Source organism: Chenopodium quinoa, unplaced genomic scaffold (genome assembly GCF_001683475.1).
Source record: "Chenopodium quinoa cultivar QQ74 unplaced genomic scaffold, ASM168347v1, whole genome shotgun sequence".
NCBI lineage: Eukaryota > Viridiplantae > Streptophyta > Magnoliopsida > Caryophyllales > Amaranthaceae > Chenopodium > Chenopodium quinoa.
This window is the reverse complement of record NW_018744722.1, coordinates 963,754-990,806: the sequence shown is the minus strand read 5'-3', so window position 1 is coordinate 990,806 and position 27,053 is coordinate 963,754.

The window sequence follows — 27,053 nt, the reverse complement described above, 5'->3', positions numbered from 1 at the left end:
AGACTCGGGATTACTCGGATTATAATCTTAACCTTGAAAAATGAACAAAAATAAACAAATAAAAGAGAAAATAGCAAAATAAACCAAGAATTGCACAAAAATAGAAAATCACCCAAGAAAATGCAAACTAAGAAATAAAGAATAAAACTAAGGGAGAACTAAGAAAAAGAGCAATAAAATAGCATGAATTTCATCCTAAGGAGGATCAAGTGAGTGCCAAAAATGACACTCATCAATGCACCGCGCGGAAGCCCTACATTTTGTAGGATTGGCGCGTGTGTATGGGACCCTGCGAGTTAAACACGCTTCCATGCATGGTTTGGTGAATTCAACAATCTCGGATTTATCCTTCGTTCCCAAGAGCGTTCGATTGGTTAGATGGAGCATGAATTCCCAGAGTGTTATGGCCATATGTAGAACACATATGGGTTTCAAAAAAAAGGAAAAACTCAATCATGAAGTAAAACCGAGCAAACGGTACTAGAAAACTAATCAAAACAAGAAGGTAGATTTCTAGCTCGGTAGTGGAAGAATTTGGCGCGAGAAAAGAGCGTCGTCGCCAGACGCTGGCACTGTTACCAGATGACATGATTGTTTCCAGGCGACAGCGCCATCATTTGGCGTTGACATTGTTTTCTCAGCGCTAATTCCTACATGCCTTGGCATCTTTCTGTTCTTGAATTTTCCAGTTTTTTTCGTAGCATTATTTCGACTTTAGTTGTGAAAGATATTTCCCTAGATTCCTACGTGTAAAAATCCTATGTATTTGACTCATTACGGATGGTCTTTCCAATAAGAACCTTTTTATTCTTATGCCAATAATGTTAGTCAAAATTATGCACATGAAATTCTTAAAACTTTTCGAGTCTCATCCACTCATTCTAAATCATTTCCAAAATAAATTTTAGGAATTAAAATATTAATCAGTCCCTAGTGGAGTTTTCAAAAAACTATAGGGAATATTTCAAGCCATCCTACACTTGAGCCCCACAGTGATCATACACTTACGCATGGTGGCGTCCAAAGGGAAGGAAGCTAGAGTAAAAAAGTCGCCAACAAGTTTTAGGAACTTGTAAACCGTTCACAGGGTGAAGGTTACACCTCTTAACGATCCAGGAGATCATTAACTCCAATAGGTCTGGAACTATGACTTGAAGGAAGCTAGAGTAAAAAAGTCGCCAACAAGTTTTAGGAACTTGTAAACCGTTCACAGGGTGAAGGTTACACCTCTTAACGATCCAGAAGATCATTAACTCCAATAGGTCTTGAACTATGACTTGAAGTTCGGTGATGTAGGTACAAATCCAACCTAAAAGAAACTGAACATGCCCTAAAATAGGCCTCTACTTTATTATTCTCGTATTCATGTGCGCTTTCTCACTAACATGCAATCATTAGATTAACCCTAAACCTATTTAATCTACGTTGGTTGAATATTAATGCACAAATAAAATTATTATTGGCGATTGACAAGCGCACATTAGGGCGCGCTTTAAGGCATATAAATGGGTGATTTTGGATGTATTTAGGCCCGTTTTGGTCGTTTATTGCCTTGTTACACTCGTTTCCTTCATATTACGTGCTTCACGGGTTTCGGTCTGTTTTTGGTGTGTTAACAGGTATAGTTGACCAAGTTATGTCGAGTCCCAAACCATTGGTGCATAATCAGGCTATTATCGATCCTAGTCCACCAAGCTAACACTTTGTTGCGGTTCTCAAGGCTTTGAAAGGCAAGTTAAGTAGCAGGCAAGGCAGAACAGTTCACAAATATGACACCTGTTCACTATTTTGCTTGTAACGTTCGGTATACAAATGATATTGGAGTGATTTCAATTGCATTGGAAAGTAGACTTGAAGAGCTTTCTAACGATATATTGCACGCCTCAAACAAAGCTCTAGATAAGAATTTGTGACTATTTTAAGAAGACCAAAGTGCCTGCAACCTTCCTGCCTATGCTTGCACGGCCGTGCCAGGCATTAGCACGGCCGTGCCAAATTCAGCACGGCCGTGCCATTCTCCAGATTCAGCACGGTCGTGCCAGGCATTAGCACGGCCGTGTCAGACAATAGCACGGCCGTGCCAAATTCAGCACGGCCGTGCCAAAATTGAATATATTGCGGATCAGCTACTGCCATGCTTGCACGGCCGTGCCACTTCTAGCACGGCCGTGCTGATTTACGAAGGGCAGCCTGCGCAATTGCTTTCTAAATTAAAACATATATATATAACCCTATTGTTAGGGTTAAGGAGAGAGATTTAGAGACAGTTTTAGAGATAGTTTTTGAGAGCTTTTCTAGAGAGTTATTGGAGAACGTTCTTAGTATTAGAAATTCTTTAGTTTTCTTAAAGATTATTCTAGCGATTTTAGTTTTCTTGGATTGATTTGAAGCAAGATTTGTGAAGATTCTTTGTATTATTTATTGACGACGGATATCAAAGTTCTAAACTTTTCCATTGATTCGCATCAATACAACTAGTATTATTCATTCTTGTTTATTAATCAAGCTTTATTATTCCTTAATCAGAATTCATGTTTGTATCTATTATGCTTTTGGAATTCATTATTGCTTTGATTATGAATATGTGTGAGTAGTCTCCTAGCTAGGGTTTTGGGATGAAACCTGGCCTAGGTAACCTATGTAATTGAGGATTAATTTTGATAAACGGATTGTGATTAAATTGATTATATGCGATGGCATGTTAATTCATTATAATAGGAGTAGCTAACCTAGAATCTTGAATTTGATTGCATGATATCCTTGATTTGAACAAGAGATTGTGAATTGAGTATTTCATTGTTGAATGTGGTTTGATTATGTATCGAGTAATGTTAAGTGCATGAGAAATCCAAGCTTAATATTGCCCGTTGTCTTCCTACCTCATGATATTGATCAGACATATAGTCTTTGCTTATCCCGATTGTCTCTGTGATTCCTTGTTGCGTAGTTACCAATGGTTTGGTGAGTTCCCGTCTTCCCTAGTGTCTTAGTTTATCTGGTTTATCCCATCTTATTAGTAGTATTTTAGAACACCATTTTCCATTGATTTCGAACTAGCTTAGGTTTAAGATTGATTTGCAATTACTCTCGTTCCTCGTGGACCGAACCTTTATTTGCCATTGTACTTGGTTATAGGGTGTTTGTATAAGTATTGTTTGATTGAGAGTTAGATTGTAGCGACCGATTTAACCCTCGTCAAAATGGCGCCGTTGCCGGGGAACGGTGTTTGTTAATTGCTTTTTGATTTCTTGAGTCTAGTTCATCATAAAAAAAAAGCACAAAAAGATTTTTCCCTTTTTGCTACACTTGTAGCCCTGCTATTTAATTGGTTTGGTTAGTGTGTATGCGCAGGTCTAAACAGAGAGAATTAATACCCTTCGATCCAGAAATCGAAAGAACTTTGAAGAGCAATCGTAAATCTCGATTGACGCCATCAAACTCTCAAGGAAAGGAACACAACACACAACAGGTTCAAATGACAGACATACCGCGTCAACCTAATCGGCCAGCACCACGACCCCTTAAGGAGTTGGGAACTCCTGGGCGTATAGAGCTTCAAGTGGGATTACTCCACCCACTACTGAGGCCAATGATTTCGAGATCCGGCCGGCTATGATCACCCTCATCGAGAGAAGGCAGTTTAGTGGTGCCAAGCATAAGAGCCCTTTGGCTCATTTGAACGAATTTGAGAAGTACTGCAATACCATCAAGGTTAATGGGGTGAATCAAGAGTTCGTGATATTGAAGCTCTTCCCCTTTTCACTTATTGGGAGAGCTCTCGAATGGTTAGAGAAGGAGGTGAAGCCGAACTCTCTACACACTTGGGATGATGTCACGACAGCATTCTTGGGAAGATTTTATTCCCAAAAGAAGACGGCCGATGCTAGAGCTTTGATCCAGGGGTTTCGGCAAAGGAGTGGGGAGTCAATCTACGAAGCATGGGAAAGGTACAAGGAGTACCAAAGAGAGTGCCCACACCACGGAATCCCAACATATCAAGTTTTACAGATTTTCTATGGAGGATTGAGTCCTCAAGGGAAGACCAGTTTGGATGCGGGAGCAGGTGGCCCCATTATGAACAAAACCGAAGAAGAAGTCATTGATATCATAGAAGATGTGGTACGACACCACATGGGTTGGCAAGACGGCGAGCGAGATGCTATGAACAAGAGTGGAGGAGCGGTCTATTCAGTGGACCACCTCAATGCCATTAGCAACCTGACATCACAAATTACGAACCTCGGGAAGGAGATGTCAGTGATTAAAGCCAAGCTCGATTCCGTGCCATTGCAAGATCTTCCCTCCCAATCTAAGGGGAGAGGTATGAATCCTAATCCTTCCGTTTCTAATATGCCTGTAGGATGTATTTTCTGTGAAAATTGTGGGTCTTATGATCATTATACTAATGCTTGTAATTTTGATCCCTCATATGATCCTAATAATAATGATGGTAATAGATATAATAATGAACAGGTCAATGTTATGTCTTATGATAACGGACCTAGGAATGACAATAATAGATATCTGCCACCTAATCAAAGAGGGAACAATTATAATCAAGGAGGTAATGATTTTGATTATCAAAACCAGTGGGGAAATAGGGGCCAAAGGGACCAAAATTCCCAAGGACCCTATAATCAACATGGTGGTTTTGGAAATCAAAACCAATACCAACAGGGTAATCAAATGAATCATAATTCCCAAGGGCAATTCAATCAAGGGGGAAACGGCATTAATAACAGGGGAAACTGGAATAATAATAAGGGGTACTCTAATCAAAATCCCCAACAATCTGATGTGCGTGGTTCCCGAGCTACAAATGATAATTATTATGCTCAAGGACCACCACAGAGATCTAGCTTGGAGGAAATGATGGAGTCCCAGGCCAAAATGTTCAACACTTTTATGTCCACCACTGATAAAAAGTTTAGTGAAGTGATGACACATAATAAGATGCTTGAAACCCAGATTTCGCAGTTGGCTAGTGCTATAAAAGATGGGGTTGGAGTTTCAAAACTACCGCCTCAAGGTATTGACCCTAAAAACTCTGTAAATGCTATCACCACTAGGAGTGGAAAGACGTTGAGGGGGAGCGATGAAGTAGTACCCCCTAGGAGTCAACCTGTGACTCCACCTATCACTGATAATGTTGTAGGAAGTGAGGATGAGAGGACCAGAGAAAAAGATAAAATTAATGAGGTCCCAAAGGAACATATGGGAGCACAAACCAATGAACCCGACCTATTACATAGACTCCCCTACCCCCAAAAATATGTGAGACATAAGCTAGATGCCCAATTCGGGAAGTTTTTAGAGACTTTGAGAGAAGTCCACCTTTCTATACCATTCACTGATGCTATCAAGCAAATGCCTAACTATGCTAGGTTTTTAAAAGATATATTGAGTGGTAGAAGAAACTGTGAAGGGGTAGAAATTGTTAACCTCACTGAACTCTGTAGTGCTATAATAATGAATAAAATGCCTCCTAAGTTAGGAGATCCGGGTAGCTTTTCAATCCCTTGTGCTATAAACAAAGAATATTGATAATGCTTTGTGTGATCTTGGAGCCAGTGTTAGTCTCATGCCATATTCTGTTTATCAACAATTAAATATAGGAGAACTTCTTCCCACTAACATATCCCTTCAATTAGCTGACCGATCGATCAAATTTCCAAAGGGTAAGGTGGAAGATGTTCCCCTAAGGGTGGGGAAGTTTGTCATACCTGTTGACTTTGTGGTCCTAGATATGGATGAGGATGTTCATATACCTATAATTCTAGGACGTCCTTTCCTAGCTACTTCGGGTGCCCTTATTGATGTAAAGGGTGCCAAGATTTCATTGAAAGTAGGAAAGGAGGTTTTAGATTTTGATTTAAATAAAACTATGAAATATCCTTGTTCTAATTCTGATAATTGCATGATGGTTGACACTGTTGATTCCATTGTCTCTGATATGCTTAAAGAATTATTCTATACTAATCATGATTTTGAGTTGAATGAGAACAAGGAAAACAGGTACATGGAGGAGCAATTTCTAGATGCATTAGATGTGGCCACTGCAAAGGAGGCTAATGAAGCACCAAAGGTAAAGCTTAAACCCCTTCCAACACATCAAGGAAGGGTTTCCCCTGTGTTTGTAGTACCTAAGAAAGGGGCGGTGACTATTGTCAAGAATAAGAATGGTGAGCTTATCTCCACTGCAATGGCAAGTATTGATTATGGGTAACCTGTAATCCATGTGTTGCGTCAAGCTAATGACGTTAAAGAAGCGCTTCCGGGAGGCAACCCGAGACCCAATCAATGAGGTACTTTTCTCTTTCCCTTTTTGCCTTCTCGGTAGTCTCTCGATGCCTGACATTGAGGACAATGTCTATACTAGCTTGGGGGGGTGAATGGTTTCCTTGTTGATTTCCCCTTGTTTTTCTTCATATTCCTATAAAAAAAATAAAAAAAAAAAAAAAAAAAAACGAGTTTCTTTTTGTTTCGTTTTGGTTTGTTCCTATCTAACCTGTGCAGATATGAAGACTCATGGAGGTAGCATTAGGAGCTTCGTCGCATCTCATGTTGTCTTAGTGTGTTTTCAAGAAGCATCTGGTGAAATCTTTCCCTTTTTCCTTTAGTTTTTTGTTTTTGTGTGCTTAGGATAGTTTAGTTTAGGAAGAAGTTTGATCGGTTCTAAAGAACCTGGGATCATTGATGTTGATATCAATTGATCACTTGTTTGTCGATTGGGATTATTATGTGATTTTCATGCCTCTATATGAGCCATTTAGCTTGTTTAGATTACTTAGTTGTTAATATATGTGTGCAATATAGGAAAAGCTTCTGTTATGAGGATGTGTAGTCTAGTTTATATGATTTGCCTTATAGTCTTTTCCTATATTTTTGGATCGTGACAAACTTGTCTAATTGCATAAACTTTTGGAATAATGCTCATATTTGGATTCGAAACGTGAATGAATGTGTGTGGAATATCTATTTCTACTTAAGCCAGTGATGAATACACAGTTTGAGTCTATTTTTGATCAATGTAGACGAGTCTAGGCGAAGGTAGTTGGTTAGAACGTTTGTTATCATGTGAAACTCTAAGCCATTGAATTGTGGTAAGATGGAATCGCTTCCCATTTGTGGATTTGATCCCCTTAATTGGTAGTTTCTTTGTTTTTTAATCCCGTGAGGTTTTATTGTTCTAGCCTTCATCATTCTTCTTGAGTGGGATATTTGGATCATTGATTACGCATGTTTCGATCTTTGTGTTGACTTGTAGCTCCCAAGACCGACTTGACACTTTTAAGGGAGGAAGAGGGCACCTTTTTCATTTTTCTTATTCTTGTTCCTTTTGTTTTGTTACAAATTAATTTTCTTTTTACATCATCTTACTTGCTAACCATGTTTAGCCTTTAATTCCATTCTTGGTTACCCATGTTACAAACCCAATGGCCGATGTTTTACCAACCCTTAGTTGTGAAGCGTTTACCTCGCAAGGTTTGTTTGAGCTTATTGTGTATAAATCAAGAATAATGATCGATAGTTGGTTTGAGCAAGTTTGAAAGTGAGCTTAATTGTAAAGATGTAATATGAAAATTTGTTTTTGAAAAAAAAAAGAAGAAAAAAAGAAAAGAAAATCAAAATAAAAAAAAAGGGAGAAAAGCCGTCCGAATTGTGAAAAAGGCGAGGACATATGAATAAAAGCTTTGAAGTTTGAAAAAGGTGATTTGAGTGTGTATAACATAGAGAGTTTGGGATGTGTAAAAGTGTGATCAATGTTTATTGTGGAATGTGAATTGCATCTCTTGAGCTTTGTTTTTTAGAATCGTGATTCTTGCGCTTCATTTAGGATTTAACTCCACATTTTAAATTGTTTTCACCACCTTACCCATTGCCAATACATTACAACCTTTTAAGACCCTTAGACTTTAGAGGTGTTCGGTTTTCAAACGGTGGAGGGAGATACCTTTCAACCCTATGGAAAGATTATGCGTAATCGAGATGTCGGGATACCTTTGTTATTTCCTCAAAATATCACTTTTTCCGGTTCCTTCGAGGAATCACGAGGGGCCAATTAGGGTGGTGATTTGAAGCAAAGGGGAGGACGTGGCTGGTTTGGTTGGGTTAAGAGGGAAGCATGACTTCTTTGTTTTCTATGCTTGGTTTAGGTTTTGTTTGCATTTTGATCAACGATACCTTGGATTGTGTGTCTCGTTGCTTGTTTGAGTGAGTTTTCATTCCGTGCATGGTTGTTCTAAGTAGGATCCATTGACTTCATTCCATGCTAAATTGGATTTATATGTAATGGCAATAGTTTATTTGATCCTGTGTGTGTGTGTATCCCTTAGTTTTGCTCGAGGACTAGCAAAAGTGTAGCTTGGGGGATTTTGACAAGCGCACATAAGGGCGCGCTTTAAGGCATATAAATGGGTGATTTTGGATGTATTTAGGCCCGTTTTGGTCATTTATTCCCTTGTTACACTCGTTTCCTTCATATTACGTGCTTCATGGGTTTCGGTCTGTTTTTGGTGTGTTAACAGGTATAGTTGACCAAGTTATGTCGAGTCCCAAACCATTGGTGCATAATCAGGCTATTATCGATCCTAGTCCACCAAGCTAAGACTTTGCTGCGGTTCTCAAGGCTTTGAAAGGCAAGTTAAGTAGCAGGCAAGGCAGAACAGTTCACAAATATGACACCTGTTCACTTTTTTGCTCGTAACTTTCGTTATACAAATATTATTGGAGTGATTCCAATTGCATTGGAAAGTAGACTTGAAGAGCTTTCCAACGATATATTGCACGCCTCAAACAGAGCTCTAGATAAGAATTTGTGACTATTTTAAGAAGACCAAAGTGCCTGAAACCTTCCTGCCTATGCTTGCACGGCCGTGCCAGGCATTAGCACGGCCGTGTCAGGCATTAGCACGGCCGTGCCAAATTAAGCACGGCCGTGCCAAAATTGAATATATTGCGGATCAGTTACTGCCATGCTTGCACGGCCGTGCCACTTCTAGCACGGCCATGCTGATTTACGAAGGGCAGCCTGCGCAATTGCTTTCTAAATTAAAACATATATATATATAACCCTATTGTTAGGGTTAAGGAGAGAGATTTAGAGAAAGTTTTAGAGATAGTTTTTGAGAGCTTTTGTAGAGAGTTATTGGAGAACGTTCTTAGTATTAGAAATTCTTTAGTTTTCTTAAAGATTATTCTAGCGATTTTAGTTTTCTTGGATTGATTTGAATCAAGATTTGTGAAGATTCTTTGTATTATCCATTGACGACGGATATCAAAGTTCTAAACTTTTCCATTGATTCGCATCAATACAACTGGTATTATTCATTCTAGTTTATTAATCAAGCTTTATTATTCCTTAATCAGAATTCATGTTTGTATCTATTATGCTTTTGGAATTCATTATTGCTTTGATTATGAATATGTGTGAGTAGTCTCCTAGCTAGGGTTTCGGGATGAAACCCGGCCTAGGTAACCTATGTAATTGAGGATTAATTTTGATAAACGGATTGTGATTAAATTGATTATATGCGATTGCATGTTAATTCATTATAATAGGAGTAGCTAACCTACAATCTTGAATTTGATTGCATGATATCCTTGATTTGAACAAGAGATTGTGAATTGAGTATTTCATTGTTGAATGTAGTTTGATTATGTATCGAGTAATGTTAAGTGCATGAGAAATCCAAGCTTAGTATTGCCCGTTGTCTTCCTACCTCATGATATTGATCAGACATATAGTCTTTGCATATCCCCTTTGTCTATGTGATTCCTTGTTGCGTAGTTACCAATGGTTTGGTGAATTCCCGTCTTCCCCTACTGTCTTAGTTTATCTTGTTTATCCCATCTTATTAGTAGTATTTTAGAACACCATTTTCCATTGATTTCGAACTAGCTTAGGTTTAAGATTGATTTGCAATTACTCTCGTTCCTCGTGGACCGAACCTTTATTTGCCATTGTACTTGGTTATAGGGTGTTCGTATAAGTATTGTTTGATTGAGAGTTAGATTGTAGCGACCGATTTAACCCTCGTCAGCGATCACTTGAGTTATAATCATATTAACCTAAACAAGATTATTAATTATCTTATTCAGCGTGATTACAAGTACAAATTCTCTTTAAACATGCATAAAAGGTGTGATCAAGCAATAACAATAATAATATAAAATATCAAGCAACATGATATTAACAATAAAAATAATAATCATCAAAATAACAATTCTAATTAAAATAATCATGTTAAAGCATAATATTGATAGCAATATCCTAGGCATGATACTAACAAGATTAATAACAAACCCTAGCATGTCACTAAAATTAAAGATTAATTAGCCCTAACATGATATTAGGAAAGAAATAGGAAGCATCATAATAATCAGACTGAAATTACCCTAAACATTATACTAGGAAGCAATAAAACAATCTTAGTGTAGACACCCAAATGTGTCTCCCCAAAACCAATCCCAGTGATGAATACCTTTCATGTCAATTATTAAACAAAGTGAAAGTGTGGAAAGTCTAGTGATGAGGATGTTTTTATTAAAATATTTCTCTTTCTGTTTTTGAAAATATTTCTTTTCTTACTCCTTATTTATGAAAAATAGCCATTCCAATTTGGTTTAGTCCATAATAGGGGTCCAATAATAGTTTAGTTTGATTGGGCTCAAAAAGAGTTTTCCAATGATATATTATAAGCCCAATTCCGATGAATTATGAGGAAGTTATGGATTAAATTAATTAGACCCAATGATTTTAAAGGTGGCCCAATGATCTAGAGGAGGGCCTATTAATTATTATTCCTAAATGATTAGGATTGATTTTAGTCTTCTAGGAATATCTAGAAGGTTCTTTAAAATTCTAAAAAGGTTAGGATTGATAATTATATTTTAAGGATATTTTATATAGAATAAAATATATTAAATCTGATTTCGAAAACTGCTCAGACGCATAGTTAACTGCAACCAATTTGTAAAGTAATTACGCTTGGAAAAGCGCGTTAACTTTTGGACCAGCGCGAGTCGAGAAAGTCGTCGCCAGACGTTAACCTTCGTCGCCTGGCGCTTGCCTTCGTCGCCTTGCAACGAGCTTGTTGTCTGGCGCGCTCCTATCGTTTGCGACATGAGGTATTTTATTCCGAATATGATTTTCTTCGATCCTGTGCTATTTTTTCTATAAATAGGGGTCGTATCTCCCTGTTTTCAAATCATCAACACCCAGAATTCTCTATTCTCTCCCTCTCTCTAAAAGCTTGAAGCTTATTCTTTCTCTCTCAATTGTTTTTCTAAACCTTCCCTTTTATAAAATTCCTCATACATTAGTTCTAGACACACCTAGCCAAGTTCGAAATTGCCTTTGCCCTAGACGTGAAAGGTTGATAGTTTCTGAGGGTTTGGTCCCAAATCCCTATTTTAATTATTTAATTTAATTGTTCATTTTAATATTTTCCTTGAAGTTACTAACGTGTGTATTTTGTTATTCGAAAGAGGTAAGAGTCATCGAAGTAAGTAATTTAATATTTTTATTGATCTTTTGATATAGAAATCGTGCTTAGATTATTTTGTTTATTCCCAGTATCATGTTAGGATGTTTTATTGCTTCCTATTATCAATTTTAGGGTAATAACTAAAATTGCTAATATCAAGTATGATTATTGTGATGCTTCCTATTTCTTTCCTAATATAAAGTTAGTATCATGTTAGGTCTAATTGATCTTTAATGTTTAGTGACATGCTAGGGTTTGTTAATAATATTTTTAGTATCATGACTAGGATCTTGCTATTAATATTATACTTTAACATGATTAATTTAATTATGATTGTTATTTCAATTATGATTATTATTAATATCATGTTGCTTGATATATTATATCATTGTTATTTCTTTATCACACCTTTTATGCATGTTTAAAAGGGATTGGTACTTGAAATCACGCTTAATAAGATAATTAATCATCTTGTTTAGGATTAATATGATAATAATTCAAGTGATCGCCAATAATAGATTTGTTTGTGCATTAATATTCAACCAATATAGATTAAACAGGTTTAGGATAAAACCTATTGATTGTATGTTAGTCAGAAAGCGCACATGAATACAAGAAGAATAAAGTAGAGGCCTATTTTTAGGGCAGATTTAATATCTTTTAGGTTGGATTTGTACCTTTATCCCTGAACTTCCAGTCATGATTCCAGACCTATTGGAGTTAACGATCTCTTGGATCGTTAAGGGGTGTAACCTTTACCCTGTGAACAATTTACAAGTTCCTAAAACTTGTTGGCGACTCTTTTGCTCTAACTTCTTTCCCTTTGGATGCCACCATGCTTAAGTGTATAATCACCGTGTGGCTCAAGTGTAGGATGGCTTGAAATATTCCCTATAGTTTTTTGGCGACTCCACTAGGGACAGATTTCTATTTTAATTCCTAAAATTTATTTTGGCAATGATTTAGAATGAATTGATGAGACTCGATAAATTCTAAGTATTTCATGTGCGTAATTTTGATTGATATTTTTGGAATAAGCATAAAAAGGTTCTCATTAGAAAGACCATCCGTAATGAGTCAAAAACATAGGATTTTTACACGTAGGAATCTAGGAAAATATCTTTCACAACTAAAGTCGAAATAATGCTACGAAAAAAGCTGAAAAATTCAAGAATAGAAAGCTGCCGAGCCACGTAGGAATTAGCGCTGAGAAAACAGCGTTAGTGCCAAACGATGGCGCTGTCGCCTGGCAACAAGCTTGTCGTCTGGCGACAGTGCCAGCGTCTGGCGACAATGCTATTTTCTCTCGGCAACTATTTTCTCGCGCCAAATTCTTCCACTACCGAGCCAGGAATCTACCTTCTTGTTTTGACTAGTTTTCTAGTATCGTGTCCTCGATTTTACTTCCTGATTGAGTTTTTTCCTTTTTTCTGAAACCTATATGTGTTCTACGTATGGCCATAACCCTCTGGGAATTCATGCTCCATCTACCCAATCGAACACTCCTGGAAACGAACGGTACATCCGAGATTGTTGAATTCACAAAACCATGGAAGCGAGATTAACTCGTGGGGTTCCATCCACACGTGCCAACCCTTCCAAAGGTAAGGCTTCCGCGTGGTGCATCCTGACTCATAATCATGGACCCTCTTTGACTAACCCATATACTGAACTTTAGAGAACTAGAGCCATGGTCAGGTTGCTAACTCATGCATCATATTGTGACTATATGACTACTTGTGCATTATTTGCTGTGCATACTCTATGTGTTTTTCCTAACCGTTTGTTTGACTTATGTATGAGTTAAATAAATAAAATAATGAATAAAGGACTTTGATAATTTAATTAATTGATTAATTAATAAATGATTAAAGTCTAATAAATTGATCAAACTTGACTATGTACGACTTTTAGGCTTGTCCCTTTAGAGCAAAATACTAGAAACAGTCTCAGGTCAATGTTCCATAACAGCGCAAAGATCTGGATTGTGGCGCCATACATTAGTTCTCGGCGCCAAGCGACAATCTCGTTGTCTGGCGTTGGCTTTCAGCGTCTGGCGACGGTATTGTCGTCTGACGACAGCCTAAAATTTTGCTCGAGTCTTCACGATGCGTCAGTCTAATCAATTTGCTAATACGGTTTAATCAGTTTATTAATGGCAGTAATTATATTCAATCCTTAATTGAGTCTAGGATTATAGTCCCATGGTCTCACAAAAGAGACAAATTATATCACTCACATTCACTATTAAAGCACACACATAACATGTCACATCTTGACCATGTCTACAGAGTCTTCTATGCGCGTCTTTCCGTCATTTTGTTTAGGGGGGTAAGTCGGATATTAATCCTCCAATAAAATTTTACTTGGTCTTTAAAAATAAACCCTATTTTTGCTTTTTTGTTTTCAAAATCAATAAAGTCAAAATAAAATTCGAGTCAAAGTAATTTAAATAAATAAATGGTTTAATTTACAGCGCTTGGACAAAAAAAAAAGGGCTGCTAATCAAAGACAACACTTTCGTTCAGATACTCCTTTTTGACAAACCCATTACTCAGAAACAGAAAGCTAAGAAGATCATGGCCCCTCAAGAAGAAGTTAATGAACTCAAGAAGGATGTAGGCAAAATGTGGAGAATATTTCAAGCATTACCCCAAACTTGAACCCCACTGTGATCATACACTAAAGTACGGTGGCGTCCAAAGGGAAGGAAGCTAGAGCAAAAGAGTCGCCAACAAGTTTTAGGAACTTGTAAACCGTTCACAAGGTGAAGGTTGCACCCCCTTACGATCCATGAGATCGTTAACTCCAATAGGTCTGGAACCATGACTGGAAGTTCGAGGATGAAGGTACAAATTTAATCTAAAAGGGAAAGAACCTGCCCTAATAATAGGTCTCTACTTTATTCTACTCGTATTCATATGCGCTTTCTGACTAACATACAATCAATAAGTTAAACCTAGACCTATTTAATCTATGTTGGTTGAATATTAATGCACAAATAAATCTATTATTGGCGATCACTTGAATTATAATCAAATTAACCCTAAACAAGAGTATTAATTATCTTATTAAGCGTTATTACAAGTACAAATTCCCTTTAACATGCATAAAAGGTGATCAAGCAATAACAATAAACAGCAATATCAACATCAAGAAACATAATAATAATATTCAAAATAATAATAATCATGTTAAAATAATCATGTTAAAGCATAATATTAATAGCAAGACCCAAGGCATGATACTAACAAGATTAATAACAAACCCTAGCATGTCACTAAATAATAAAAATCAAAGCTTTTGCCCTAACATGATACTAACATGCCATTAAGAAAGAAAATAGGAAGCATCATAGAAATCATAATTGATATACGGAACTTATTCTTTACACTAAACATCAAACTAAGAAAAGCATCCTAACATGATACTAGGAAAAGCACCTAACATGATACTAGGAATCAAAATAACAATCTAAACATGATTTCTACATCAAAATATCAATTAAAACAATTAAATCACTTACTTGGATGCCTCGTATCTCTTTCTAATAACAAAATACACACGTTAGTAACTTCAAGGAATATATAAAATCAAACAATTAAATTAAATAATTGAAATGGAGATTTGGGACCAAACCCTCAGAAATAACAAACCTTTCACGTCTAGGGCGAAGGCAACATCGAACTTGGTTAGGTGTGTCTAGGGATAATGTATGAGGAATTGTGTTTGTAAAAGGCTAGGCTAGAAAGAGGGAGAAAGAGAATAAGCTTTAGCTTAGTGAGAGAGAAGAATTAGAGAATTCTAGTTGAGAGTTGATGATTGAAAACACAGGTCCAGGGACCTTATTTATAATAAGATAGTCCAGAATTGATATAAACAAATCAAAGTTTGAAAAGGAATAAAACACGCTTTTGTCGCCAACGACATGACTTGTCGCCAGGCGACGGGGCCTGTCACCAGGCGACGGGGTCTGTAACGAGGCGACAGGGTTTGTCGCTAGGAGACAAAACCTGTCGTTTGGCGATGCAGAAAGTTTTCCATACGTTTTCAACGTGTAATTCACTTTTTATAAAAATCAAGTCGTAAAGTCCGTACGAAGGGTATAATCATAATTTCATTTAAAACACTTCTTTTATTCCAAATAAAACTCATAAAACATAATTATCAATCCTAATCCCATTAGGATTTAAAAGAAAATTCTAGAAGATTCTAGAAGAATATAATCAATCCTAATTGCATTAGGAATGATAATTCATAATAGGCCCTCCTCTAGATCATTGGGCCGCATATAAAAACCAAATCGGGCCCAGTTTAGTATTTTGGCCATAACTTTCTCATTATTCATCGAAATTGGGCTTATAATATATCGTTGGAAAGATCTTTTCAAACCCAACCAAACTACACTATTATTGGACCCTTGCCATGGACCAAACTAAACTGGATTGGCTATTTTCATAAAATAGAGTAGGTTTTCGAAAACAGAAAGAAAGATTTTTAATAAAAACTAACCACAACATTAGACTTTCCACACTTTCACTTCATTCGGTTATGATTCAACGCGAAAGGAATTCATCACTGGGTTTTGTTTTAGGGAAACACAAAATGGGTGTCTACTGAAGCCCCCACTTTGACTGAGTGTGGAGAAACGCAAGTTTCAAAAACAAAAGTCAAAGTAACGATAAGGACGGAGAATGATCCAGAACGTTCTGCGATCCTAAATTATTCTTGTGGATACCTGCAAACTAGCGTTAGTTAAAACAGATAAGAGAGTTAAGAAACGCGTATCTTGCACCGTCGAGCACACGTCTCTAAGGTAACTTATTTTTTGCTGCATTTTGTGGCGACGACCTTCCACAAGCTAAGGAACGCAATCTCGCTGTTGTTGATGTTAACTCGTGTCTGAACAACAGAGATTCTTTATTAGGACTGTTCACTCGTCTCTGAACAATAGAGCTTGTTGATGAGATGTCCACGCGTCTCTGAAAAAGAAGAGCTTTAATAGGATGCCCACGTGTCTTTGAGCAAGAGAGCTTGAAAGACATGTCCATGCGTCTTTGAACGAAGAGCTTTGAGTGACATGCCCACGCATCTCTAAGAAAAAGTGTTTTTTAATATGTACATGCATCTCTGAACAAAAGGGCTTTTTGATATGTCCACGCGTGCCTGAACAAAAAAGCTTTGACAATCTTCCTTAAGAAGGGGATACCGTCTGAAGACTGCTAAGCTTGTAACTACCTCCAATTTCCGCTGTGATAGTCTTCTGCAAGCCAAAGAATACTATCAAAGATTGCTTCGCCTGAAACGACCTTCTACCGCCTTATGACCATCTTCCGCAAGCTAGGGAATATTATCAAAGATTGCTCTGCCTGAAGCCATCCTCAGTTGTTGCGATAATATTCCGAAGAAAATTACCAAAGATCAATGTCTGTCGATCATTAATGTTACTTGAATTTTTCTATTGATGCTTTGGGTGATGACAATTCTCTTTTCTTTAGGAACAGTTGTTAACACGACTCTTGTATGATGTATGACAATTCGATTTAGGGAAAGTTCTCGATGCTTCATAACAATCCATCCTTGGAAATGTTGCCACGATGAAGCAACAATCCGTATCCTGGAAAATTTGCCATAATCCGATTTTAGGAAAAGTTGCCACTACTTTGTAATAGTCTGTCATAAGAAAGTTGCTACGATCGACAATCCACATCTTGGAATATAACTCTTTAAAGCAATCCACATTGGAAATTTTCCAACACTATGCGACAATCCTTTTAGGAAAATATTGCCACTATTGACAATCCGCGTTTTGGAACATTTGCAAAAAAGATTCGACCGACAATCCACTTCGGGAAAATTTGCCACTTACCGAAATGAATGACAATCCACGCTGTGGAACCTTTGCCGAAATTTATGATGAGTAGAGACCTACGACAATCCTTTGGGAATTTTTTTCCATAGGGAACTATGTGTATGACAATCCAATCTCGGAAAACTTGCCAGAGATGATAATCCAAACATGGAAAAAATCGCCAAACAGAGAAGGAGCACGACAATCCAGGCTTGGAAACTTTTCCAGAGATGACAATCCAATCTTGGAAAAATTGTCGTTGAAGAAGATGCGCGACAACCCATATTTTAGAAATATTTTCAGTTGGGGATGATAATCCAATCTTGCAAAAATTCTAGTATAAGTTATTGCTTTTGAACCGATGTATTGGTGCTTGTAATGAGCCAATGCTCAAGCGCTTAAGCTAAGTGAGACGATCGTCATCAGGTCAATCACTTACTGCAATTGTAATCGAGCCGACTACTAATCATGTCAATTTGCTTATAGAGGCTAACTGGCGTACCAAGGAATCCAAAATTGCTATATGAGGTCCTCATAATCCAATATGGGGCCATGTATCTCATTGCTGCTCCGGCGCAGGCTGGAAACTGTTGTCTCCGTGTCCTCACTCTGTCACCAAGCGACAGCCTTGTCGTTTGATGCTGGAGTCAGGTTTTCATTCGCGACTTTTTGAAAAAATCCGGGAATGTTCTTGCTCACCGGAATATACCTACATTTATATTTTAGACTATAGGACTTTGCTTATCTTTCTTTAGGGTTGACCTAAGACTTAGTGTTGCTTGACTCATTGACTTGACAAGACTCGAAGATATGATGACTCACTACGTGTGACTTGTGTGTGACTTAATTTAATGTGATATGACACGATATGACTCAATGTTTATGACTCGTGTGTGATGTGCGACTTGAAAATGAAAAAAAATGCAAAAAAATTTCGTCATTTTTGTGGAGGGTACCGACTTTCTCCCGAAAAGAAAAGACGCGAAAAAAGAAAGAAGCGAAGTTTTTGAAGGTGCATGTTGAATGAGCTTAGTCAAATGTTGTTTGATACTATCTCTCAAGGTGCAAGGATTAATTCATCCTAGACTATCTCAATTGTTGACTCAATGATGAAAGTATTTGGGTAACTTAGGCACGGAGGCTAAGCACTTCATACTTCGTGATGCAATGATGATTGATGTTGATATGACAAGGCATGCTTCAGCGTTGTGTTAAGATTTCATGACAAAGGGTTCCTAAAGGAAGTATATTTGGTCGTGTATCTGTGATGTGTGTGATAGTGACACTAAAGTTAGGCCGCAAGGGCCAAGTGTGTGGAAAAATATATTGAAAAGAGTCAAATGGTGGTGACTCTTAGGCTGGGTAGGCTAATAATGTAAGGATCAAGCCCCCAATTCTAGCTCTAAATGAAAAGGGATGAGCATTTGAAATTCCTAGATATGATCAATTATGAACGTAAATATGAATGCATTTTTATTATGGCCGCACCTTGATTTGAAGTTGCCTACGTATCCGTTAGGAATCAGGCCGAACGTAGCTCTAGCCAAACCTCGCACAAGTGTGAGTATACCTCAAAGAGGTCTTTTAAGGTTTGTAACATGGTTAGGCTAAAGGTTTAAAGAAGAAGGGGATAAAGGCTCAAAACCCTAGATAAGCCCCCAAGGTGTGCAACCTTGCTTTTGTATCTTTATATTTTCATGCTTGAGGCTTTTAACTCTTTTTTAGCTCTCTTTCATTTTTTGCTTTTGCATTTATTTTATTTTTATAATTGTGGGAAATCCCTATCATGCGGTCTATCACTCACTTGGAATTCATGTTTCTCAGGTGCGGTTCCGAGCACTCAATAAGAAACGCAATTTGAGACGTGTTCTTACCAAAGATATTTTCATATCAAAGACATTGGAATATTTTCCCTTTCGCCACTTTTATTGTTTTTGCTATTTTATTAATTTTGATTTTTTGAAATCACTCAAGCTTTTTAAAATTGCATAAATTGCACTCTGTCCCATCCCAAGGTTAGGTAGATATGGGTTGAAGAAAGAAAGATCTATCGATAGACGAGGCTCAAAGTGGTTTATCAAAAAAGGATTGTATATTTGAAAGGGTGAAGATGATATGATAGGCTACAAGGGGTGCCTCTAATCACTAGTATACCTTGTACTTAGTTCGACATGATTTTTTTTTTTTTTTTTTTTGCAATGTAATGGTGATACGTAAGGAAATAAATGCTCATTTTATTAAAAAGGGAAAAAGAAAAAACCTACAAATTAAATCTAAGGAAAAATAAAAGATGTTTATGCTAGACTTATTGGGGATAGGAAGAATAAAATAAATAGAAAAAAAAGGTCACGAAATCTTATCGTTGAAGCTCGCTTCGTGTCTTGTGTTGTTTGCTTTATCATCACCCAATTTTCTTGCTAGCTAGAGGCAATGGGATCTTGTTTGCTTCTATGAGATCTTGAATTAGATTTTGAAACCTATAGCATTCATCCGTGGTATGACCGTTTTCTTGATGATACTTGCAATAAGAGTTGGGATTCCATCTTGAAGATCAATTTCTGGCATTGGATCTTCAGTAGGGCCGATAGGTTTGATTAATCCTCGACCACAAAGACGACCAAAAGCAACGTCATAGGTCATTCTAATGGGTGTGAGCTCTCTTTTGAATTTCTTTTAAGATCCTTGATAATCCATGGCTAAGACTTCATTGTGATCAAAGGTACTAACATTGTTACTAGAGTGGGAGTTTTCGAAAGAAGAAGGATTGTCGTTCTTCTTTCCTTTCCAGCCACTGTGGTTACTATTGTTAGTAGGCTTTTTGCTTTACGAGGTCATCTTCGATTTCAATACCGATGTCATAGACGACCTTGAAAGTATTCAAATTGTGTTGATATTTTAAATTCTTTGAATACTTCTCTTGAAGATTCTTGATAAACATCCTAACGGATTCATTTTCGGTGGCCACCTCAATCATCTAAGCGGAAGTTTTCCTCCACTTATTAAAGAAAGAAGTAAAGCCTTCATTCTCTTTTTTTCTTAGCATCTCAAGTTGTATATAGTCGGTTTCGACTTGAATATTACACTTATATCTGTTAATGAAAGCGTTTTTTATTCCATCCCAAGTAGAGGTTTTCTCTTTATCAAGAGAAAAGAACCAATGTTGACAAACGGTTTCTAAAGATTGAGAATAAAGAGTCCCCTTAATGTCATTGTAGTTTCAAAGGCCCTTAAGTGGAAGTAAGGATTATATGTTGCCTTAAACTTAGGGATGTCATTGGATCTACTTGAAAAAGTAGAGAGAGAAGCTTAGGATTTACTTGATTTGTACTTGAATTTGATCTTAGATATCAATTGGATCTTGAATTTCCTTCTTCAATTCAATGAAAATTTGTAAGAATTATTTCCTTTGATTTACTTTCAATGCAATTCTTTCTAGTTTCTTGAATTTTAATTGAGGTTACATTCTTTGCTCTAGAATTTGTTGATTGATTGATTTTCTTTTTGATTAAGATTGAAATGAACATGATTTTGATAGAATTTGTTTTGCTTCTCAATTCACCATGATTAGTGAGTAGATTAGTTGCTAGGGAGAAGGGGAAGCATGCTTTATTGATGATTTTTACTAGTTGATGATCCTAAATTGATTGAATTGTTGCAATTAAATTCGTTGACATAGTTGTGCATGTGATTAATTATACTAGGAGTGATCAACCTATAAGATTAATCTAGATTGCATTGCAAATTTCAATGACATGAACCCATGATTTGAGAATTGCTTTAATTGATTGAATTTGATTGTGATTTTTCCTAGTTAGCCATTCATAGTGAACCCTAGCTTAGCTTATAGGAGATAGCTTTTGGATTCCTTTGATTGCAACTATTGTTTGTCCATTGTGATGTTTGAATCGATTGAGTGATCTATCAATTAGCATAATCATTGAGCTTGCATGTGGAACCTATATCCCTAGTGTTTAGCAAATTGAATTTCTCGATTTGTCTAGTTTCTTGATACTTTAGTTACCAACCATAACCATCTACATTCTTAGAACTATCTTGACATATGTTATAGCTTGCACCTACTCATTCCTTTTGGTTTAACCCTTGACTTACCCTATACTCGTATTAGGTTGGTCGAGTGTTTACAAATTTAGTTTGGCTTTAGGAAAGGGTAGATAACGACCTACATTTTCCTCTTGTCATAAATATAACTACTGGAGCCATTTAACGTCGCACCAAGTTTCAGGTGGTGGATATTAAGGCTTCTTTTAATCTGTTGTTAGGTCGTCCTTGGCTTCATGAGCTAAAGGTGATCCCATCATCGCTGCACCAAAAAAGTAAAAGCCATAGTTGGAGGGATTCCAATCACCATTAATGCCTCTCCCATGCGTATTCAAGTTATTGACACTCCCATTGTCCATGTCGAACATGATGAGGAAGATGAAGATCTCTAGGGGTTTTCTCTATACGATGTTCTCATAATTAAAGAAGAGGAGAAGTGTCACCTTGATTTTGATCCCTATTCAAATACCAACATCAATGCAATCATGAAGAAGTAAGGGCATTTCACTAGAATGACCCTTGGACTTAAGAAAAAGATGGCTAAACTCTAGGGTCACCCTGGTGCACCCAAGAAAGATACCTTTGGCTTGGGATTCAAACCAACAAAGGAAGATATGAAACAAGCTCTCTCGAAGATGAAAGCTCGCAACAATGCTCAAACCATGAAGACGGAAATGGCCATGGATCCTTATCCCTTCACTCTCAATGGCCGGTACATCAAGGAGGGAGAAAAATTTCTATAATATGAATTCCCCGAGCCTTTCGTCCACCATGGGAAACGTGAGCCAGGTTTCAAGATGTTCCTGGATTGTGATTTCATCGATGAAGGCAAGTTCTCAATAGCTGTGAAACCAGTTAGTCTGAGCTTTGATGATATGAATATTAATCTTCTTTTTGGACTGGAAAAAAAATGAACCCAAGCCTATCAGCAATGACAATTCTAAGCTTATTCAAGCTGTCATATCGAGCAAAGATTTTGACCCCTCTGAGTTAATTGTCCCAACTGATGGTTTTCTAAAGGGATGGCGCAAGATGGTGAAGATCACTACGCCTAGTGGATAAAAGCATGAAGGGACCACTGGAAAAGGTCCTATGTTTGATGAATCTGAATTGTCTAGGTCCGAGTCCGAGTTTGAGTTTGTTGATGAGTCTTTAGGATCTGAGGCCGACCCCCTTTCTGCTATTGAGTTTTCTTCTGTAGTTCCTCCTAGTATTGAGCCTCTAGTCGAGTCTCCTCTACCACAAATAATTATGGCGAGGTCGCAGCTGACCTTGCCCTCTTTGATGTAATGACCAATGAATTCAATGAAATGAGTACCTTTGCTTACGATGTGTGTCATTCCCCTAACCCTGATCAATATTTCTTTGCTAATGATAAAAATAAAAAAGAAATAATAAAGGCAATGAAAGAACACGAAAATAAAACGACAATTATTGAAGATACATAAACAGTTTATATTTCCAATGATACGACTATCAAAGAAGTTAAAATTGGATTAACAATAAGTCTAGACAAATGCAAAGAGCTAATTAACTTGCTTAGTGAATTTATTGATGTATTTTCTTGGTCATACCAAGATATGCCAGGGATTGATAGGGATATAGCTCAGCATACAATACCACTCATTCCAGGTATGAAGCCTGTCAAACAAAAGCTACGGCGTATGAAACCGGATGTGGCTCTCAAAATCAAGGAAGAAATCAGAAAGCAAATGGCTGCAGGTTTCATCAAAGTGTCCAAGTATCTAGAGTGGATAGCTAATGTGGTTCCAGTTCCAAAGAAAGATGGAAGGGAGAGAATGTGTGTTGATTACAGGGATCTCAACAAAGTAAGCCCAAAGGATGGGTTCCTTCTACTCACATTGACATACTGTTCGACAACACAGCAAAACATGCACTCCTATATTTCATGGACGGCTAAGCTGGATATAACCAAGTACTGATGGTTGAGGAAGACATGGAGAAAACCACATTCATCACATAATGGGGTACATATTGCTATACGGTAATGCCATTCGGGTTAAAAAACACGGGTGCCACCTACTAAAGACCAGCCACAATATTATCACATGATATGATGCATAAAGAGGTGGAGGTCTATGTTGATGATATGATCGTCAAGTCAAAAGATCGTCCAGGCCACATCATTGCACTTCGCAAATTCTTTGAAAGACTCTACAAGTATAATATGAGATTGAATCCAGGAATATATGCATTCAGAGTTATATCAGGCAAACTACTTGGCTACAAGATCAGTCTGGAGGAATTGAAATAGATCCCACAAAAGTCAAGGAAATCATGGATATGCCACCACCCAAGTTTGAGAAGGAGATTCGAGGTTTTATCAAAAGGTTGCAATATATAAGTAGGTTCATATCCAAACTCACTGCGATATGTGAACCTATATTCAAGAAGCTAAAGAAGAACGTTCTAGTTACATGGGATGAAAATTACCAAAAAGATTTCGACAAGATCAAAGAATACTTGGAAAATCCATCAGTGCTAGCACTAGCAATACCTGAGTTTCCTCTTCAACTCTACATTACGGTCACAAGAGAAACGATGGGGGTAATGCTAGCATAAGAATTTGAAAGCAAAGAGAACATAGTCTACTATTTGAGTAAAAAGCTTCAAGTTTATACGACCAAGTACACACCACTTGAAAAGTTGTGTCTCACACTCGTGTGGGCCACACAAAAATTAAGGCATTATATGCTTACTCATACAGTTCATGTTGTGTCAAAAATGGATCCTCTCAAGTACCTGTTCGAAAAAGCAACACTCAATGGAAGATTATCAAGATGGATAGTCAGCCTTTCTCAGTTTAACTTAAAATTCGTACCACAAAAGGCCATCAAAGGTTCTGCAGTTTCTTACTTATTAGCAGATTCTCCATTGGAAAAAGCTGAGAGAGAGGAGGAAGAGTATGATTTCCCTGATGAAGATCTACTAATGACTGAGAATGATAGTTGGACGCTCTATTTCGATGGAGCTTTGAACCAAAAGTTTTGTGGTGTAGGAGTCTTGCTCGTATCGCCCTACGAAGAACACATCCCAATTTCCATGAAGCTCAATTTTGATGTCACTAACAATGCTACAGAACATGAAGCATGCATCTTAGGATAAGAAACTGTTGTGGGCCGGCGATTCATCACTAATCATCAACCAGATCTCCAAGAGATGGAAAGTGAGAAGTGAAAGTCTCACTACGTAACAAGCTCATCTGGAAACTCTCACGGAGCAAATAGATGAAGTGGAATACACATATTTGCCTAGAGAAGAGAATCGGTTTGCCGACGCACTAGTTAAGTTGGCATCAATGGTGTGAATTCCAAGGGATACGATTCGAATGCCATTGACCAAAGAGCGAAGATATGAACCGGCTTATGTTCATGCGCTTGATGATGAATAAGAATCACAAGAAGAAGATGAAAAGCCATGGTATACAAATATCCTTAACTATGTAACGAAGGGAGAATATCTGTGCTTTGATTTGTGCCATGCTGTCTTCTTTTGGGGCTTGCTTTGGTGCTCGTTTTGTTGTTTTTCTTTGTTCTTTTGGTTTCTTTAGTCGGTTTGCAGGCTTGTCTGCTTCTGGCTGTAGTTTTTGGTGGCTTTCGGGTGTTTGGCATTGTTGTTTTTCTGGTTTTTTTGTTGTCTGGTCCTGGTTTCCGGAACCCTTCCTAGAAGGTGGCCGGGAAGCTGAGTCCAGTTGTTCTAGGCCCTTCCTAGAACCCTTCCTAGAAGGTGGCTAGGTTTGGGTCTAGAACTGTTCGTGGGGTGTCCTGTTGTTTTTCAGGTCTTTTGGTGTTCTGGTGGTAGTTATAACTTAGCTTTTGTAAGTTGTAACTTTCTCTTTTTGGTAATAAAATCTTATTTTCCAAAAAAAAAAAAAAAAAAAAAAAAGGGCACACCGTGTTTTAAGGCTCCTGGCCTCACAGTATGTGCTCATCAAAGGAGAACTCCACAAAAGGACCGCTCAAGGGAGAAATCTCTTATGCATAGCTAAGAAAGAAGCATACAGAACCATGGAAAACCTTCATGCCAGAATATGTGAAACGCATATGAATGCTAAAGTGTTAGTCCAAAAGATTCAACGAAAAGGTTATTATTGGATTGCCATGGAGAGAGACTGTCACAAATATGTACAGAAATGTATGAAGTGTCAAGTCTGCGCAAATTTGCAACATGTTCCGCCTTTGCTTCTCTACACATATACTTCTCCATGGCCTTTCTCTACTTGGGTAATCGACATCATTGGGAAGATAACACCACCATGACAAGGAGGACACGAGTTCATCCTTGTAGCAATCGACTACTTCACCAAATGGGTCGAGGCAGCTTCATAAGCTAAACTCACAGCAAAACATGTAGCTAAATATAATATGCCGCTATGGTGTACCGTACAAAATGCTTAATGATAATGGGACGCATTTCCAAGCCGAGTGCGCAGAATTGTTACAAAAATATCATATCAAACATCACAGATCGTCACCCTATAAACCACAAACAAATGGTGTAGTTGAATCGGCCAATAAGAATGTGAAAACTATCATCGAAAAGATGACGAAAAATTACAAAGATTGGCCGAGCATGCTACATTTAGCTCTTTGATGTTATCGAACTTCTGTTCGTACATCAACGTCGGCTACCCCCTTCTCTTTGGTCTATGGAGTTAAAGTTGTACAACCAATATAGCTCAAAATCCCTTATTTCCCAATCGTGTTGGAAAGTCAACTAGATGAAGTCGACTGGGTTAGAGCGAGATATTATAAACTAGTCTTACTTGATGAAAAACGCTTGGCAGCTTTGCATCATGTCCAAATATACCAACAGCGTATGGCACAACACTTCAATAAGAAAGCCAAGACTAGGAATGTTAAAGAAGGTGACTTTGTTCTTAAGGCACTTTGCAAAAATGTGTAAGATCCAAGGGGAAATTTTAGACCAAACTGGTCAGGTCCATACATTGTCAAGTTCATTTTGTCTAGCGGAGCGGCGCAATTAGTAGACATGGATGGCAACGGTTTCCACAATTTAACCAATTTGGATCAACTAAAGAAATTTTATGTCTAGTTGCAAGGGTTCAAGACCTAATAGAGCTACGTTTGGCCTGATTCCTTAACATAGGCAACCCCTCAAGGGGGCCCGTCCACTATAAAAAATAAACACCCTTCCTCTTTTAACAAAAATATCATATCAAACATCATATATCGTCACCCTATAAACCACAAACAAATTGTGTGGTTGAATCAGCCAATAAGAATGTGAAAACTATCATCGAAAAGATGACGGAAAATTACAAAGATTGGCCGAGCAAGCTACATTTCGCTCTTTGATGTTATCGAACTTCTGTTCGTACATCAACGTCGGCTACCCCCTTCTCTTTGGTCTATGGAGTTGAAGTTGTACAACCAATATAGCTTGAAATCCCTTATTTCCCAATCGTGTTGGAAAGTCAACTAGATGAAGTCGACTGGGTTAGAGCGAGATATTATAAACTAGTCTTACTTGATGAAAAACGCTTGGCAGCTTTGCATCATGTCCAAATCTACCAACAGCGTATGGCACGACACTTTAATAAGAAAGTCAAGACTAGGAATGTTAAAGAAGGTGACTTAGTTCTTAAGGCATTTCGCAAAAATGTGTAAGAT